Source organism: Lithobates pipiens, unplaced genomic scaffold (assembly GCF_037356315.1).
Source record: "Lithobates pipiens isolate NorthernLeopardFrog02 unplaced genomic scaffold, aLitPip1_a1.2 Scaffold_10, whole genome shotgun sequence".
NCBI classification, from domain to species: domain Eukaryota; kingdom Metazoa; phylum Chordata; class Amphibia; order Anura; family Ranidae; genus Lithobates; species Lithobates pipiens.
In genome coordinates, this window is record NW_027507686.1 from 85212041 (window position 1) to 85228475 (window position 16435).

Sequence of the window (16435 nt, forward strand, 5' to 3'; positions counted from 1 at the left end):
ATGTCAGGATTTTCCTGTTATTTCCTTCTAGAAGAATTATTATGTACTCTTATACCATGCTGTACTTGTATTCTTTTACCTGGCTTTTTGTATACCACCTCATGTTAACCTTTATGAACCTGATGTTATACAATTATTAGCACAATAAAGACTTCTTTTGATTCAAAAAAAATAAAAAAGTGCGGTGTAACAAATAGTTAACTCTTCTCATGAAGTATATGCAAGGTCAGACATTGCTTCAATTTCTTTATTATTTATAGATTCATTGATGCTGAATTGTATAGCTATTACTTCTGGCACTGTAGAGCTGCGGCTCTCATACACAGCCGCTGTACTGGTGTTTGTCAACCCCTCCTCCCTCCTTGTCACATTCACAGCATGTCTTGTATTCTGTGAACCATTAACGTAATACATTTGGGAAATGAACGAGGGGAAAAGATGGCAAGATAAAATACAGTATGGCTCCTGTGTATGAGAACCGTCGCTCTCAGAGTCATAGTGCCAGAATGGCTATACTATCTGGCAACAATTAAACTACAAATAAACAGATCCTGCAATGACATAACCTTCACCAGTTACCCATTTACCGAGTTGTTACACAGCACATTTTAATACAATTTTTGATGCAATATAAGATAACATGTTCCTATCAATAGTAATCTCAATTCTTGGTTTCTTTAGATATGAAGAATTTTCCAGAAACACTAAAAATATTTTGATAATGTAGACAGATTGACTAATAACAGGCTAGAAAGGGTTCACAGGCTAAAGCCACACAGACAACTACATTTCTTTGTTCCTGAGAGATATAATTGCCTGTTTGTAGTTCCCTTACTTTTAGCAAACTGAAATTAGTCAAAACCAATCAGGCTCACAGTTAGTAATGTTTCTGTGGGGGTTAATACGTGCACTGGACCTGTGATGAGCACTCATGAAGAATACTATGTCTGCCATTTCCATGTCTGCCATATATGTACTTCCATGAATAAAGGCAGATGAAAGAATGGTCTTACTCCTCCATTCATATAGAGCTTTTCATTCATGAAAGATATAGTACAGCTTCTATGAACTGAGCAGTGAAGGAGAAGCATCAGACTGTTTTTTTTTTATTAGGATTTATTAAATATAGTTATAGGTAGTGATTTTAGATGTTACTGAGAGTATACAAGACATCACCTGTGGTTTAAAATAAATTAGTTGAAGCCCAACAGCTAATTTATGACCACTTGATTAACCACTTGTATTCAAAGACGACACCTTTTTCAGCATACCAGTGTGCAATCATCCTTCAGGCCGGGTTCACACTGGTACGACGCGACAGCCCCCCCAATACCAGTCACTGTGTTTGATATGAATCTTGAGGGGGACCTCCACGCCGAAACGGCATGGAGGTCCCCCAAAATCCATACCAGAACCTTATCCGAGCACGCAGCCCGGCCGATCAGGAAGAAGGGTGAGGATGAGCGAGCGCCCCCCAGCCCCCCCCCCGAACCGTACCAGGATGCATGCCCTCAACATGGGAAGGTGGGTGCTTTGGGGCACCTTGAATGTTGATGAGGACAAGGGCCTCTTCCCGACAACCCTGGCCGTTGGTTGTTAGGGTCTGCAGGCGGAGGGCTCATCGGAACCCCGGAGCCCCCCTTTTATAAGGGGGCCCCCAGATCCTGGTCCATTCACCTCGGGGGAAAAAGTATCATTAAAAAAAACACACTAGACATGTTTTTAAAGTAATTTATAAGGCGGTTCTTCTCGCGCTCTCCGGTGCCTTCTGCTGCGCTCCTCCGCTATCTTCTGCTCTTTTACCCCATCACCCGGTGACCCAACCCCATGCCTATATAAGTCGTTGCGTACCACGCACAGCATTACAGGGGGCGAGAGTGTTGTGTCAACATTGGAAGAAGACTGGAGGGAAGAAGACGACGGAGAAGACCAGGCCAATGCTAGCAAAAGAGCAGGCAAAAGAGCAGAAGATAGTGGAGGAGCCTGGCAGAAGATACTGGAGAGCGGGAGAGGAACCGGAGAGTGCGAAGAAGTGGGAAGAGACCCCTGAAGTCGGAAGAAGACCCCCAGAGCTGCCTAATAAGTTACTTTAAAAACCTGTTGTGTGTTTGTTTTTTGTTTTTTACACTTTTTTCCCCAGGTGAATGGGTAGGGGTAAGATGTACCCCATATTCATTCACATAGGGCGGGGGGCCGGAAATCCGATGAGCCCCCCGCCCACAGACCCTGACAACCAATAGCCAGGGTTGTGGGGAAGAGGTCCTTGTCCTCATCAACATTGGGATAAGGTACTTTGCGGGCCCCCCACCCCAAAGCACCCACCCCCCCATGTTGAGGGCATGCAGCCTGGTACGGTTGGGGGGGGTGGGGGGGTCGCTTGCCCGTCCCCACCCCTCTTCCTGACCTGCATGCTTCATGCACCATGCAGGCTGCATGCTTGGATAAGGGTCTGGTATGGATTTTGGGGGGGATCCATTTTTTTTCGGCGTAGGGGGTTCCCCTTAAAATCCATACCAGACCCAAGGCACTGGTATGCTCTTGGAGGGGGAACCCATGTTTATTATTTAAAATTTGGCATGGAGTTCCTCCTCAAGATCATCAGAACACAAAATGTGTTCCTAAAACATTCCCATTTTTCCTCTGTGTTCAAGGTTTCAGGGATTTGGTCCCACTTAATATCCTGCAGCATTGAGCGCAATTTTGAAAAGTTGGCTCTTTTTAAATTTAGTGTTCTTGTACTCCCCTCGTGCCTCCCTTTTCTATGATATATAAGGAATGTAATAATTCTGTGGTCGCTAGTTCCCAAGTTGTCCCATATTGACACATCTGCAATCAGATCTGTATTATTTGTAATTAAAAGATCTAGCAATGAGTTACTCCTAGGCAGGGAATCCACCAATTGGGACACGGTTAATAAAATCTATATTTTCAAAAAATTTATAAAAATAAAAAAAATACAATACCTAGTTTTTTGATAAAATATGAAAATTAAGGTTGAATTACATCACATATTATGGTCATGCCCAGTTATGCACACCCTTTGGAGTAAAGTTTTGAATTATTGTTACAAATTCTGGGATTTGCAAATCCCTAGCTCTACAGGATTGGCCATTTTATCTCTTGACATAGACTCCATTCCTAGATCTGCAAGAGCCATAGTGATACATTCTCTGTTAAGCACCAGGCTGTCAATCACGAGACATTGGGGGGCTCATAACATACCCACGTTAAGAGAAGTCATAATAACAACTAATACATATGCCACATACGAGCTAATGTTTGCTGCATCACCAGGTAAATACCAAACAATGAGTGCCCATTGGAAACCATGGATTGACTGGTATAAGTTAAGAAGTTTTGAATATCAATCATAGTGTGGAAATGGCTCATATCTAGCTACATTTCTTTAATGGTAATGTCATACCTTAATCCAAGTTAATACACTGGACTGTGTAGTTGTATCATTTTATTTCTTATATCCTATTAGTTCTTTTTTTTTCTCTTTTTCAATCTTCACAATTTTGTTTATACTGCTCATACGTTTTCCTGATATATGTAAGGTCGATTCACTTCTAAAGGGCTAGTACAGAGCAATTTATATAAAAGTACAATTTGTTTTCTACTTATCTACTTAATAATTGTTGAGGACTTGATATGTTGACTGTACCTTTATAATCTAATAAAAAAAGTATTGAAATTAAAGATAAGGTTGAATTGAGCAACTCACAAAAAGGACACAAAAGTATGTACCCAAAATTGTTGGCAGGCGATTCTTTAAAAGCCTTAGTAACTCAATATTTTTGCTAATGTTTTTGGGCGTTTTATAAAAAACAAAAACATAAAAACATACAAAAGGTGTTTGCAGCATTCAGTATATAATAAATTTGTTGAAGCATAACAAGTGCAATTTACAGTATATTGTTCCATCAGTCAGACCTATTTGAAGAATAAAAGACACATGGGGTATTCCCAGGAGTGGAACATCAGCTAGATGCATACTCCGCATTCTTTTCGGATGAGGCGAATCGATCCAAGAGGTAAAAAAAAAAAATTTAATGGGGGGGATGGATTACAAATTGAGGCCATACCTGTAGGCAGTTTATATAAAAAAGGCAAAACATTGTAAAAGAGGATTTTCCATTATGCTTAAAAAGGTAGCATAGAACATATATAACATTTTACATGCTGTCCCATCTCCATCCCATCAATAATGCATAAGAACACTAAGGGGTCCAATCCTTAGGGTCAAGTCACAAACGTTGAGACCAGTAAGGGTGAATTAGAGGGCAGGTACCATACCATATGAAAAAAAAGGTGACTGTGGAGCTATAGCATCGAATACATAGTGAACTAAAGGATCGGTAGATGCTAGAGAATGCAGGATATAGTAAACTCTGAAGGAATTTCAGCTGCATGACTATCCAGAAATCATGTGAGTAATATAAGATTATAAGTGTATATGCAGACTGCTACACTTTAGGTCTAGCAGCAATCTAATTGACATACCACATTCAGATATTTTTCACTTATACTTATCACTTTCACTGATAGCGCAAGGGGACCCCATTTTTTCTATATGCAGTCACCGTCTAAGTTCAAGCAGATATCCCCTCAATTTCTGGTGGGTTCAAGTTAGCTTAATTGCATAAACAAGTGACAATCATAGAAGAATAGAGGATAGAGGCTTCCTGATCATACTTGAGTATCCCCTTTATAGAATTGGACTCCAAAACAATAGATCTTGGGAATTGCATATTAACTACATAATTGCAAGAATCTAAAGAACATCCAATTAGGTAGATTGTACTTAAAATTGAGATCACTGAACCCTAATATCTTTCCATCTGAAACCACCAAGATGACAATATCTCTCAGGGTGTATTACAGATCTCAAATGAGTAAATATACTGGAGTAGGGATGAGCCGAACACCCCCCGGTTCGTTTCGCACCAGAACTTTCGAACGGACCCCAAATTCGTACGAACTTTAGAACCCCATTGAAGTCTATGGGACTCGAACGTTCGAAATTAAAAGTGCTAATTTTAACGGCTAATATGCAAGATACTGTCCTAAAAAGGGTTTGGGGACCTGGCTCCTGCCCCAGGGGACATGGGTCAATGCCTAAAATGTTTTTAAAAATGGCCGTTTTGGCGGGAGCACTGATTTTAATGACGATTAAAGTGAAAAAAAGTGAAATATTCCTTTAAATATGGTGCCTGGGGGGTGTCTGTAGTATGCCTGTGAAGTGCCACGTGTTTCCCGTGTTTAGAACAGTCCCTGCACAAAATGACATTAAACGGAAATAACATCATTGAAAACTGCTTGCGGTTTTAATGTTATATCTGGTTCCTGCAATATGGTTGAAAATCATTGAGAAAAATGGCATGGGTAGCCCTCCCTGCCCATTACCAGCCCCTTTGGGTCTTGTACGTATATTAAGGGGAACCCCGTACCCATATTAAAAAAAGGAAATGCGTGTGGCCCCCAGGCCCTATATACTCAGAACAGCAGTATACAGGCGGTGCAAACAAGACAGGGACTGTGTATTTTTGTTGTGTTAAGTTGAATCTGTTTGTAATTTTCAACTGGTACATTTTTAAAGTGTAGCTCCAGTCAAAAAAACTATTTTTAAGCTTTTTGGAAAACATAGGGAAGGGTTATCACCCCTGTATAATTTGTTTTGCCGTCCGTCTTTTTTCATCTCACTTGATGTTGTCTCCTTCCGTTTGCAAGTAGGAGATGTTTGTAAGTTGGATGTTTGAAAGTAGGGGCCTGCCCTATATGCTCTGCAGAAATGGCGGAACAAGGTGTTGGTTTTGCCACAACATTGTAAGCCCTCAAAGTGACTCTTGGTGGGCGCTGGAGCGCCCTGCTGTGAACGATTATATCAAGAATTGTAATTACATGCCATTGTTGAACAGTGGTAGAAAAATTGACCTTTGGTGGTTGTGGTGCTGGTGCCACAACACTATAAGTCCTCACAGTTACTCTGGGTGGGCACAGGAACGGGCCCTCCTGTGAAATATTATATCAAGAATTGTAATTACATGTCCCTGTTAAACAGGGGCAGAAAAATTGGGCTTTATGCACTGGTGCTGGTTTTATTGCAGGAATTAGCCCTGCTGCAAAGCATTGCATCAAAAATTGTAATTAAACGCCCCTGTTAAACAGGGGCAGAAAAATTGGGCTGATGGCATCACCCAGAACCAGAAATGTTCTTCCAACATATCAGCGGAGGAAGAAGAGGATAGACAATCAACATAACAGGACAGTCACTCAGCATCAGCATAGGAAGTCTTGAAGGGATGTGATATTTCAAAAAAAATGATTCGGTTACATCAGCTTCAGGTGCTTGGTAGCTGTGGGTGATCCAAGACTGATTCATCTTGATGAAGGTCAGTCGATCAACTGATTCGGTGGACAGGCGCACCCTGTGATCGGTAACAAAGCCACCAGCAGCACTGAAGGTGCGTTCCGAAAGAACGCTGGATGCAGGACAGGCCAGTAGCTCAATTGCATACTGTGCAAGCTCTGGCCAGTGATCCATCCTCAAGACCCAGTAAGCCAGAGGATTTTCAGTGGGAAAGGTGTCCAAGTCTGACCTTGCCCCTAGGTATTCCTGCACCATGTAAATCAGATGCTGGCGATGGTTGCTGGAACCGATCATACCTTGGGGCTGCGGACTAAAAAAATTGTCTGAAAGCATCAGTCAGACGGCCACCTTCTCCACCACTCCTTCTGACCGATGCCTCAGCAACACGTTGTCCAGGACCAGGAGTTTGTAACCTCCCAGTCTCTGGGAACGCGTTGCACAGACCTTTCTGCAAGGCCTCCCAGAGATGTCTCATCCTCTGCTCCCTCTGCGATGGCAAGATAAGGTTGGCAACCTTACCCTTGTACCGTGGATCAAGGAGAGTGGCCAGCCAGTAATGGTCCCTCTCCTTGATCCGAAGAATACGAGGATCCTTCCGCAGGCTTTGCAGGATCAGGGAGGCCATGCAGTATAGGTTAGCTGAGGCATTCGGTCCGGAGTCCTCTGGGTCACTAAGGACAACATGATCCACAGCTACCTCCTCCCAGCCACGTACAAGTCCACGTGTTTCTTGGGACTGTAAATCATCCCTACAAGACTGCTGCTGCTGCTGCTGATGCCGAGTGCCAGCCTCCACCTCCATGCTGACACAATCATCCTCCTCCTCCTCTTCCTCCTCCTCATCCTCTTCCTGTGTGATGGGTGGCACAGCAGGAACACTGTCTGGATAAAGGGGGCCTTGAGAGGCAAGGAAGTCCTCTTCCTGCCTCTGTTCTGCCTCAAGTGCCCTGTCCATGATTCCACGCAGCGTATGCTCCAAGAGGTGGACAAGAGGTACAGTGTCACTGATGCATGCACTGTCACTGCTCACCATCCTTGTGGCCTCCTCAAACGGTGACAGGACAGTGCATGCATCCCTGATCATGCCCCACTGGCGTGGTGAGAAAAAAACCGAGCTCCCCTGACCCTGTCCTGGTGCCGTAGTCGCACAGGTACTCATTGATGGCCCTCTGCTGTGTGTGCAGCCGCTGCAGCATGGCCAATGTTGAGTTCCATCTGGTGGGCATGTCACATATAAGGCGGTTCTTGGGCAGGTTCAACTCCTTTTGGAGCTCAGCCAGCCGAGCACAGGCATTAAATGATCGGTGGAAATGCACACAGACTTTCCTGGCCTGCTTCAGGACATCCTGTAAGCCGGGGTACCTGCCCAAGAACCGCTGCACCACCAGGTTAAGGACATGAGCTACACAGGGCACATGGGTCAGTTGTCCCTGTCGGAGGGCGGAGAGGAGGTTGGTGCCATTGTCACAAACCACCATTCCTGGCTTAAGCTGGCGTGGCGTCAACCACCTCTCGGCCTGCCCCTGCAGAGCTGACAAAACATCCGCCCCAGTGTGGCTCCTGTCCCCAAAACAAACCAGCGCAAGCACGGCATGGCATCGTTTTGCCTGCGTACTTGCGTAGCCCCTGGAACGCCTACGGAGCACCGCTGGTTCTGAGGACAGAGCACTGGAAGAGGCCATGGAGGAAGAAGAAGAGGAGGGGGTGGAGGAGAGAGGTGTGTCACAACCAATTGTAGCATTTTGGAGGCGTGGTGGCGGAACAACCTCCAACACTACTGCACCTTGTCCTGCATCCTTCCCAGCTGCCAGAAGAGTGACCCAATGGGCCGTGAAAGACAGGTAACGTCCCTGTCCATGCCTGCTGGACCATGAGTCAGCGGTAATATGCACCTTACCGCTGACCGCCCTGTCCAGCGAGGCAAGGACCTTGCCTTCCACATGCCGGTAGAGAGCCGGAATCAGCTTCTGTGAGAAAAAGTGGCGTTTGGGGACCTGCCACTGAGGAACCGCACATTGTACAAACTCATGGAAGGGGGCCGAGTCTACCAACTGAAAAGGCAGCAGTTGAAGTGCTAGCAATTTAGCCAAGCTAGCATTCAACCGCTGGGCATGTGGATGGCTGGGAGTGAACTTCTTTCGCCGGTCCAGCAGCTGGGGCAGGGACATTTGCCTGCTATAATCGGACGTGGGTGTACTGCTAGCAGAGTGCCCGGAAGCACTTGGCTGTGACACACCTAATTCTACACCTTCATTCCTCTCAGAGCAGGTTTCAGAGAGGATTGAAGGTCTAGTGGGGTTGGAGATGCCAGCTGATGAGGAGCAAGGAGAGGTCCGCTTTGTTCTTTGGTGTGGGTCTTTGAGGTACGCTTGCCAACGAGCTGCATGGCAGGTCAACATATGTCTGGTCAAGCATGTGGTGCCCAAGCGGCTGATGTTTTGGCCACGCGAGATACGCTTGAGACATATGTTGCAAATAGCAGCGGTGCGATCTAATGCACTCGTCTCAAAAAAGGCCCACACCAAAGAACTTTTAGAATAACGCGCAGAGGCAGCGCCCTGCACAAGCGGAGCTCTGCGGTGTGATTTAGTCGGTGTGCTGCCCCTAAGCTGGCCCCCGGAGGGCATCCTGCCTCGTTGGACATGTGCCTCCTCCTCCTCCTCCTCTCTCCTACCAGGCACCCATGTGGAGTCAGTGCCCTCATCATCCCCTCCCTCTTCATTGCTGTAGCAAACCTGGCAGTATGCTGCAGCTTGTGGAACATGACTGCCAGATTGCTGTCCTTCTTGAGCATCCCCTCTCTCTGCGCTCACGCTACTGCCTTCCTCTAGCTGAGTGTCATCATCAGAGCCTACAAAACACTGGGCATCCTCCTGGAGCATGTACCCAACACTGTGCTCAAAGAGTTCAGGAGACTCCTCAGGAGGACGTGGTGGGTCTAGGGAAGGAGTCACTGATGATGACATTGAGAGGAGGGAAGACGATGCGTTGGCAGCTGCTTTGCTAGTACCCTGAGACTGGGTGAGAGGATGAGGAGGATGAAGAGGGCTTGGTCATCCACTCTACCAAGTCGTTGGCATGTTGCGGTTCAACATGTCCAGCTGCCGAAAAGAAGGACAAGCGTGTCCCATGGCCACGTGCTGATGACAATGCACCGCGTCCACGACCAGCACTGTTGTCTCTAGACACAGAGCCTGCTTGCCCTCTTTTATCGACTCGCGCCTGTCTGCCTCTCCTTGCTGGCCTTCCAGACATGGTAATAGCCTGAAGGGAGTTGGGTAGTGTATATTGTGCTGGAGGCACACAACACCCACTAACTCCTGCAGATGGCTCTATTAGAGAACAGCAATAAAGGGTAGATACAGGTGTATATTGTGCTGGAGGCACAAAAAGCCCACTAACTCCTGCAGATGCCTTTATTATAGAACACCAGAGATAAAGGGGTATATACAGATGTATACTGTGCTGTGCTGGAGGCACACACAACTTCCAATAACTCCTGCAGATGGCAAGTGGGCTCAAATAGAGAAGAGCTATGTAGGTGGATATAGCGGTGTGTACTGGGTACAGAGCACGCAGACAGCACGCACAAGCTCCTAACACTACTGACTGCAAGCTCTATTATAAAAGATAGATCACTAGCTATATAGGTGAGGTGAATATAGCGGTGTATACTGCGGTCAGGGCAAGCAGATAACAACCACTACAGAAGAGCAAGATCGAAAATTGGCCGATAACGATCGGTGTGTACTGTGTTGAAGGTACACAGAACACCCACTAACTGCTTCAGATGCCAACACACTACACAAGGCCGCTGCGCTGGCGGCCTTATATAGTGTGGGGCGTGTACTACACAGCCTGAGCTATGATTGGCCACAGGAATCCTGCCTGTGGCCAATCATGGCTCTCCTCGCTGCTGGCGCTGTGATTGGCCAAGCATGCGGGGTCACAGTGCATGCTTGGCCAATCATGAGCCAGCAATGCACTGCGATGACGCAGTGCATTGTGGGCCGTGAGCGCCACACGAATTTGGCGCAAACAGCCCATAACGTTCAGAATTCGCCGAACGGGCGAACAGCCCATGTTCGAGTCGAATATATGTTCGACTCGAACACGAAGCTCATCCCTATACTGGAGTAAGGGAGAGGATTTATCAAGTATATGTCTAAAGACAGCAATGTTTAGGGGCTTATTCAAGCACTAGCTACTCCTCCTTCGTCTGTTGCATCTGGCAATGCAACCTGGATTTTCTAGATGTAGGGGAGCATGTGAACACCTCCCCTGTGAGTGATTTGAGCCTAGCAGCCAATCTCTAAGCTCAAGCACTGTCACATGACCAAGAGAATGTGATTCTCCCTCCCCATGGTTACTGACACTGGTAATTTCAGTGTTGGCTGCAATGGAGGAAAGAGCAGAGGGAAGTGCAGGCAGGGTGTGTATAAGGGGATAAGGGCTCTTTACAGAGATACTGTTATATTGCCTTGAAGGGCGAGGTGACAGTGTATCTTTACAGTGATACTAAAATCTGTTTTTGTTCTTTAAAAATAACATGTTGTAATTTTGCACAAAGCAGCTTTGATCCACCTCTTCTCAGGTCCCTTGCTGGTGCTCCTGGCCCCTCCCTCCTGCTGAGTGCAACCAAACCAAGCCACTGCTGTGTGTGTCCATTCAGAAATGAAGCTGCTGTTCACCCCCCCCCCCCCCATCTTAATTGGCTCACTGACTTTGATTGGCAGCAGTAGGAGCCAATGGTAACATGCTGCCATCTCAGCCAATGAGGAGGGAGAGCCCTGGGCAGCCAAGACTGTCCTGCAACATCGCTGAATAGAGATGGGCTCAGGTAAGTATTAGGGGGGCACTGCTGCACACAGAAGTTTTTTTTTTCATCCTAATGCATAGAATGCTTAAGATAAAAAAAAAAACTTCTGACTTTACAACCACTTTAAGCTGGTCTCGCATGTCACATTCAAAAGCGTATTGTACAATTCTCTTTAATATGAATGCCGATACTACTGATTCCTATAAGAAAACATAACCTCATCATACTTGATTGTATGGTCTGTTGCTGCCATTTTACCTGTTGTGTTTTGCTGTGTCCATTGACCTGGTTGGGCTTTTTCACACCTTTACACTGGGTAGTTTGCTTGCCCTGCAGGCTTTCTTCCTTTTCTGTTCCAAGTTTACCAAGAGAGAGAAGCTGTTGCTGTTCTTTTAGTTTTAGCTATCTTTTTGTGTTACTATGTACTCTTCTGGCTTGGGAATGCCCAATAGACCATGTTTTGCAACCACCCACTTTTTTAGTGGATGCAAACCCCAATTTGTTTTTTAAATAAGACTATTACAGCAGAGGATGTAATTTAATCTGTGCCCAGTCTTGTCACAAAGAGTTAATCTTTCTTCAGTAAGATAAAAACAGACACACAGAGAAATAAGTTTACGCCCCCTTGCTGTGAGTGACTATTTTGTAATAAACTTCTGTTTTATATTAAATAAGCATTGTTTTTGGTCACTGAAAAAGTCCCACCTACCAAAGGGGGTTCCGTGTTTTTGCTGTGAGTGACAGGCGTTTACCTTATCTCATGCAGGAGTGTGAGAGGCATTCTGTGTACTTCACATCCCCCCTCCTTTCTTCTCCAGCTCTCCCAGGACCTCAGCATTATTGGGCTTACTGAAGTCATGTGGTGACTTTCCTGGGTTTTGACTGGATGTTAGTGATCATGGGGCATAATCCACGAGACCAGCAGAAGTTCAGTGTAAGAAATATCAATGCCTGGCCAAGGGGAGAGTAGAGGTGGGCGGGGCGTTTACTGACATTTTGTAATAGCAGCCATGTGAAGCAGCGCTGTATAAATACACTCTAAAATAACCAATAAGGTGTGACACAATAAAAAGTGCGATAAAATGCATAAATACATTCAAAGTGCAAATGCAATAATAATAATAATAATAAATCAAAAATATTGAATAATATGAAATAATAGTCCAAGTTATAAAACAAACTGTGCATAGTGCTTCACAGATAATTGATAGTCTCTTCAACTGTGCAAATTAGTGCAAAGGGCAAGGGGAGGGAGAGAAAGTGTCCAAGTGAAAACAGGATTGAATGCAATGATAGCTTGTAGATCACTTTCTAAAATCCACACCCAGTGTGTTCTAGCCTCTCACCTCCAAGGTAGACCCCAATGGGTCTAGTCACGCATCAAGATAATCAATCGTGGCAATCTGTGTTTCCGTCCTCTGCTGGAGATATCACATCGGCATAAAGAACGACTGCAGCTTTCAAGGATAAAACAACTCTTTTCCTGTGTGGTTGGCACTGTCAGTATTGCTGGCTGGCTTGATGCTTTTGCCTGCACTCAGAAGAAAATGGTGTTACCATATGGCTGCTCTGCACAACCAGGAAGTAGCTGGAGCTGCTCTGTCCCAGTGCATTCTGGGATACAGGAACCTCCACTACTTCTCCCACAGCACCCAGCTAATACTTTATAAAATGCTTCGATACTCAGCAGGGTACTGGGCAGAGAGGGGATGGAGTAACCAGTGCTGACATTGTTAGGAGGTATCTAGTTCCAGTGCTCGTCATTATATAGAATTCCCTGGCAAAGAATATCCTTCAATTCAGAAATGGTACAATCACCACACAGAATTCCACTCAAGCTGTCTTGCCTACACACGGTCACCCCAAATTCCGACCGCCAAGAACGCGGTTACGTACACCGCGTACGACGGGACTATAAAAGGGAAGTTCAATAGCCAGTTTGCCACCCTTTGGGATCCTTCTGCTAATCTCGTGTTTATCTCGTGTTAGTAGAAGTTTGGTAAGAGACGATTGGCGCTTTCCAGCTTTCGTGCTTTTCAGATCATTGCTGCTCTTCAGTTTGTGCTTGTGGGTTTGTATCTGGTTTTCAGGGCGTGTAGTAAGTTTGCATTTGTTTGTCAGTGCGTGCTATTTATAGTAGTACTGTATTTGATTCCCAGTGAGTTCTTCTCCGCTCGTTTTTGATTTTCAGCTGATTTTTCAGTGCTTTCTGTTTAGTTCGTTCTGACCAGCCGACCATTTTGAAGCCATGTTGCAGGTACCTGCTCATCGTAGAGTTCGTGCTGTGTCGGGGCTTGGTGTTGGGCTTCTAGCTTTGACACAAGCCCAGTCCATGAACAGGGTGAGGAGGAGTTCATGGATGAAGAATTGGTTACTTCAACATGACCAATTCTTGCACATGCCTTTGCTTTGTGAGATCCAGCAGAATAATCCTGATTTCAGAAATTATCTCAGGATGACGGACCCCATTTTTCAACGTCTGTTGACTTTGCTGACCCCTTATATCAGCAGGCAGGATACCTGCATGCGGCAAGCCATCACTGCAGAGCACAGGCTAGTCGCCACTTTGCGGTACTTGGCGACGAGGAGAAGCCTGCAGGACCTCAAGTTCTCAACAGGCATCTCCCCCAAGCTCTGGGGATCATTATCCCAGAGACTTGTTGTGCCATCATTCAGGTCCTGCAGAAGGACTATATGAAGGTAAGTTTTCTCCTTTAACATCACATTCTACGTATTTAATGTTTGCTAATGTATTGTATTTATTTCATCATTCCATAATTACCATGGATTGTAATATGCTGTAAATGTCCCCTTGCATGTTGGATTTTTTTAACGCTCCTTTTTTGGTCCTTCATGCATATTTGCCTTCACTAACCTCCCCAGCATGCTCTCCTGGGCCCATATACACCTATAGCCTAGTCACAATGCATATTGTCAGCTCCATTGTAGTGCTTTTCCCTAAACACCCACTAAAATGTGTACAAATGTTATCATTGTCCTTAAATTCATGCAGAGTGCCAGAGGCTTTTTTTTTGGTGCACAAAATCATTTGGAACCCTCCCTCCCCCCCAACCGCTAAGTCAGCTGATACCAATCCTCTATCTGCTGACCTTGCCAAACCCATACACACTATACCTACCTCTTTTGTGGTCATATTTATGGATGAATTCACCAAAGCATGTAGTGCAAGGGCCTGCCTGAACACTTTCAAATGGTACTGTTTAAAGTTTTGTTCTCCTATTATCTTTTGATAAGTAATTGCAGAATCTAAAAATGAGCTTCCATTTTTTTATTTTATTATCCCACTTGGCCAGAGGGTTGCCAATCGTGTAATTAAGGAGGGGCTGGCCAAAGTAACACACATTACTTTGTTACTCTATTACTTAGTGGAGAGGGTTACCTGTCCAAAACATACCCTGAACCCCCCCCCCCCCTAAAATATTTCCAAGGGGCCATCAGAGGAGGGGAGGAATCTGATAAGTGGGACTTATATTTTAGCCTTTAAATATTCTTTACAAAAAATGTTTTACTGATGTTGGCCAAGAATGTTTGTGTCAAATCTGCTTGCAATGTTTATGTGCAGAATTACTAAATTACATTTCTCTCGTTTGACTCCACAGTTTCCTTCCACACCACAGGAATAGCAGACTGTGGCTTCCCAATTTGCCTAGTGGTGGGATTTTCCTAACTGTGGATGGACAATCGATGGAAAGCACGTCCACATCCTCCCACCACCCCATTCAGGGTCATACTATTTTAACTATAAGGGGTTTCATAGTATTATGTTGATGGCGGTGGTGTCGGTGACATACAAGTTTCTGTATGTGGACGTGGGGAGGAATGCCCAGATGCAGAAATATTTGCCCGGACTGAGTTCTAACGACGTCTCGAGAGTGGTGGCTTGGGCTTGCCACCACCGGAGGAGAACGTCGAAGGACTGCCATTTGTCTTCATGGTAGAGGAACCTCACCCCGGAGAAGAGGGTTTTTAATAACCGGCTGGCCAGAGCCAGAAGAATCGTGGAGAACACAATGTGTTTGGGATCCTGGCCAGCCTGTTCCATCTGTTTCAAACGGCCATAAATATGGTGGAGTACAAACGTAATCACATTGTGTTATCTTGCTGCATGCCTTTTTAAAACAAAATAATCCGAATTATGATGCCTCAGTTGGGCCTGAGGCTGGACTTCAGGAAACAATGACGGCCCTGGAAGCAGTCTGTCCTGGCTTGCCCCCCCCCCCCCCCCAAAGCGCCCGTGAAGTGAGTCAAAATTATTTGGACTATTTTTCGGGTGGGGGGGGGGCATTGCTTTGCCAAGCACATATGGAATACGTTTTATATTTAATCAGCTAAAATCTGTTTTTGGATTTACTGCTTCTGTTTCTATTTGCTGTCTCCTAGGTTCTCCTAGTGCACTTGTAGTGCTAAGTGGTTTTTCCCTTATTAAATAACACCCATTGTCACTGTAAACACCAACTTCAACAAAAAAAAAATTGTATTGATCATTGAAAGAAGAAGTCACACATTGTTGAGTATAAAACTTTTATTCTGTACACATTGACATGTGCGTTGTAAAACCTTTTTTTTTTTTTTTTTTTTTTTTTAAGTAAAAAATATTTTTTTGTTTTTGTTTTTTAGGTTAAATTAACAGCCATGTTTAAAAACATAACATACACAACTCTGGAACTTACAAAGTACAACATTGAAAAACTTTTAAGGCAAGATCAGAAATTATATTGTCCAAAATGTGTGGATCAACAGATAGGGTGATGTCACCTCTGTAAAAGCCAAATTTTGAAGATGCACACAAATTGGAAGTCAAACTGGGGACTTCCATCCTGATCCCATGCATAATGTCAACATGTGCTATCTCCCATCATGGGGGATCAATGGATGTGTTTTGGGGGTGCAACCACTTCCTCTCTCCTACTTGAGTTTCGAGGAAGGGGTTGCAGCCACAAAACGCGCACATTGATATCTCCCGATGGCAGATAGCACATGTTGACACACTATGTGAATCTTCAATGTTTGACTTATAAAATGTTTCCAAAATGTAAAAAAAAATAAAAATAAAAATAAATAAAAAAAATTGTTCAATCTCCAGAGTTTTTTGTTTTATCAAGTCTAAATCCCAAATACACCACATTATGTCTTTGATTAGCCTTTGGGCACTGTCACTGGTGAAATGATGAGATGGTTCTTCCACAACCTGTACATCACCTAAAAATAAAAATACACACCAT

General features: G+C 44.8%; 1 protein-coding gene across 1 annotated transcript in view; it reads right to left on the reverse strand.

Moving 5' to 3' along the window:
• Window positions 1-16435, reverse strand: part of LOC143933628 (serine/threonine-protein kinase D1-like) — a 197415-nt gene that overhangs the window by 130022 nt on the left and 50958 nt on the right. The gene's annotated exons all lie outside the window — the stretch shown is intronic.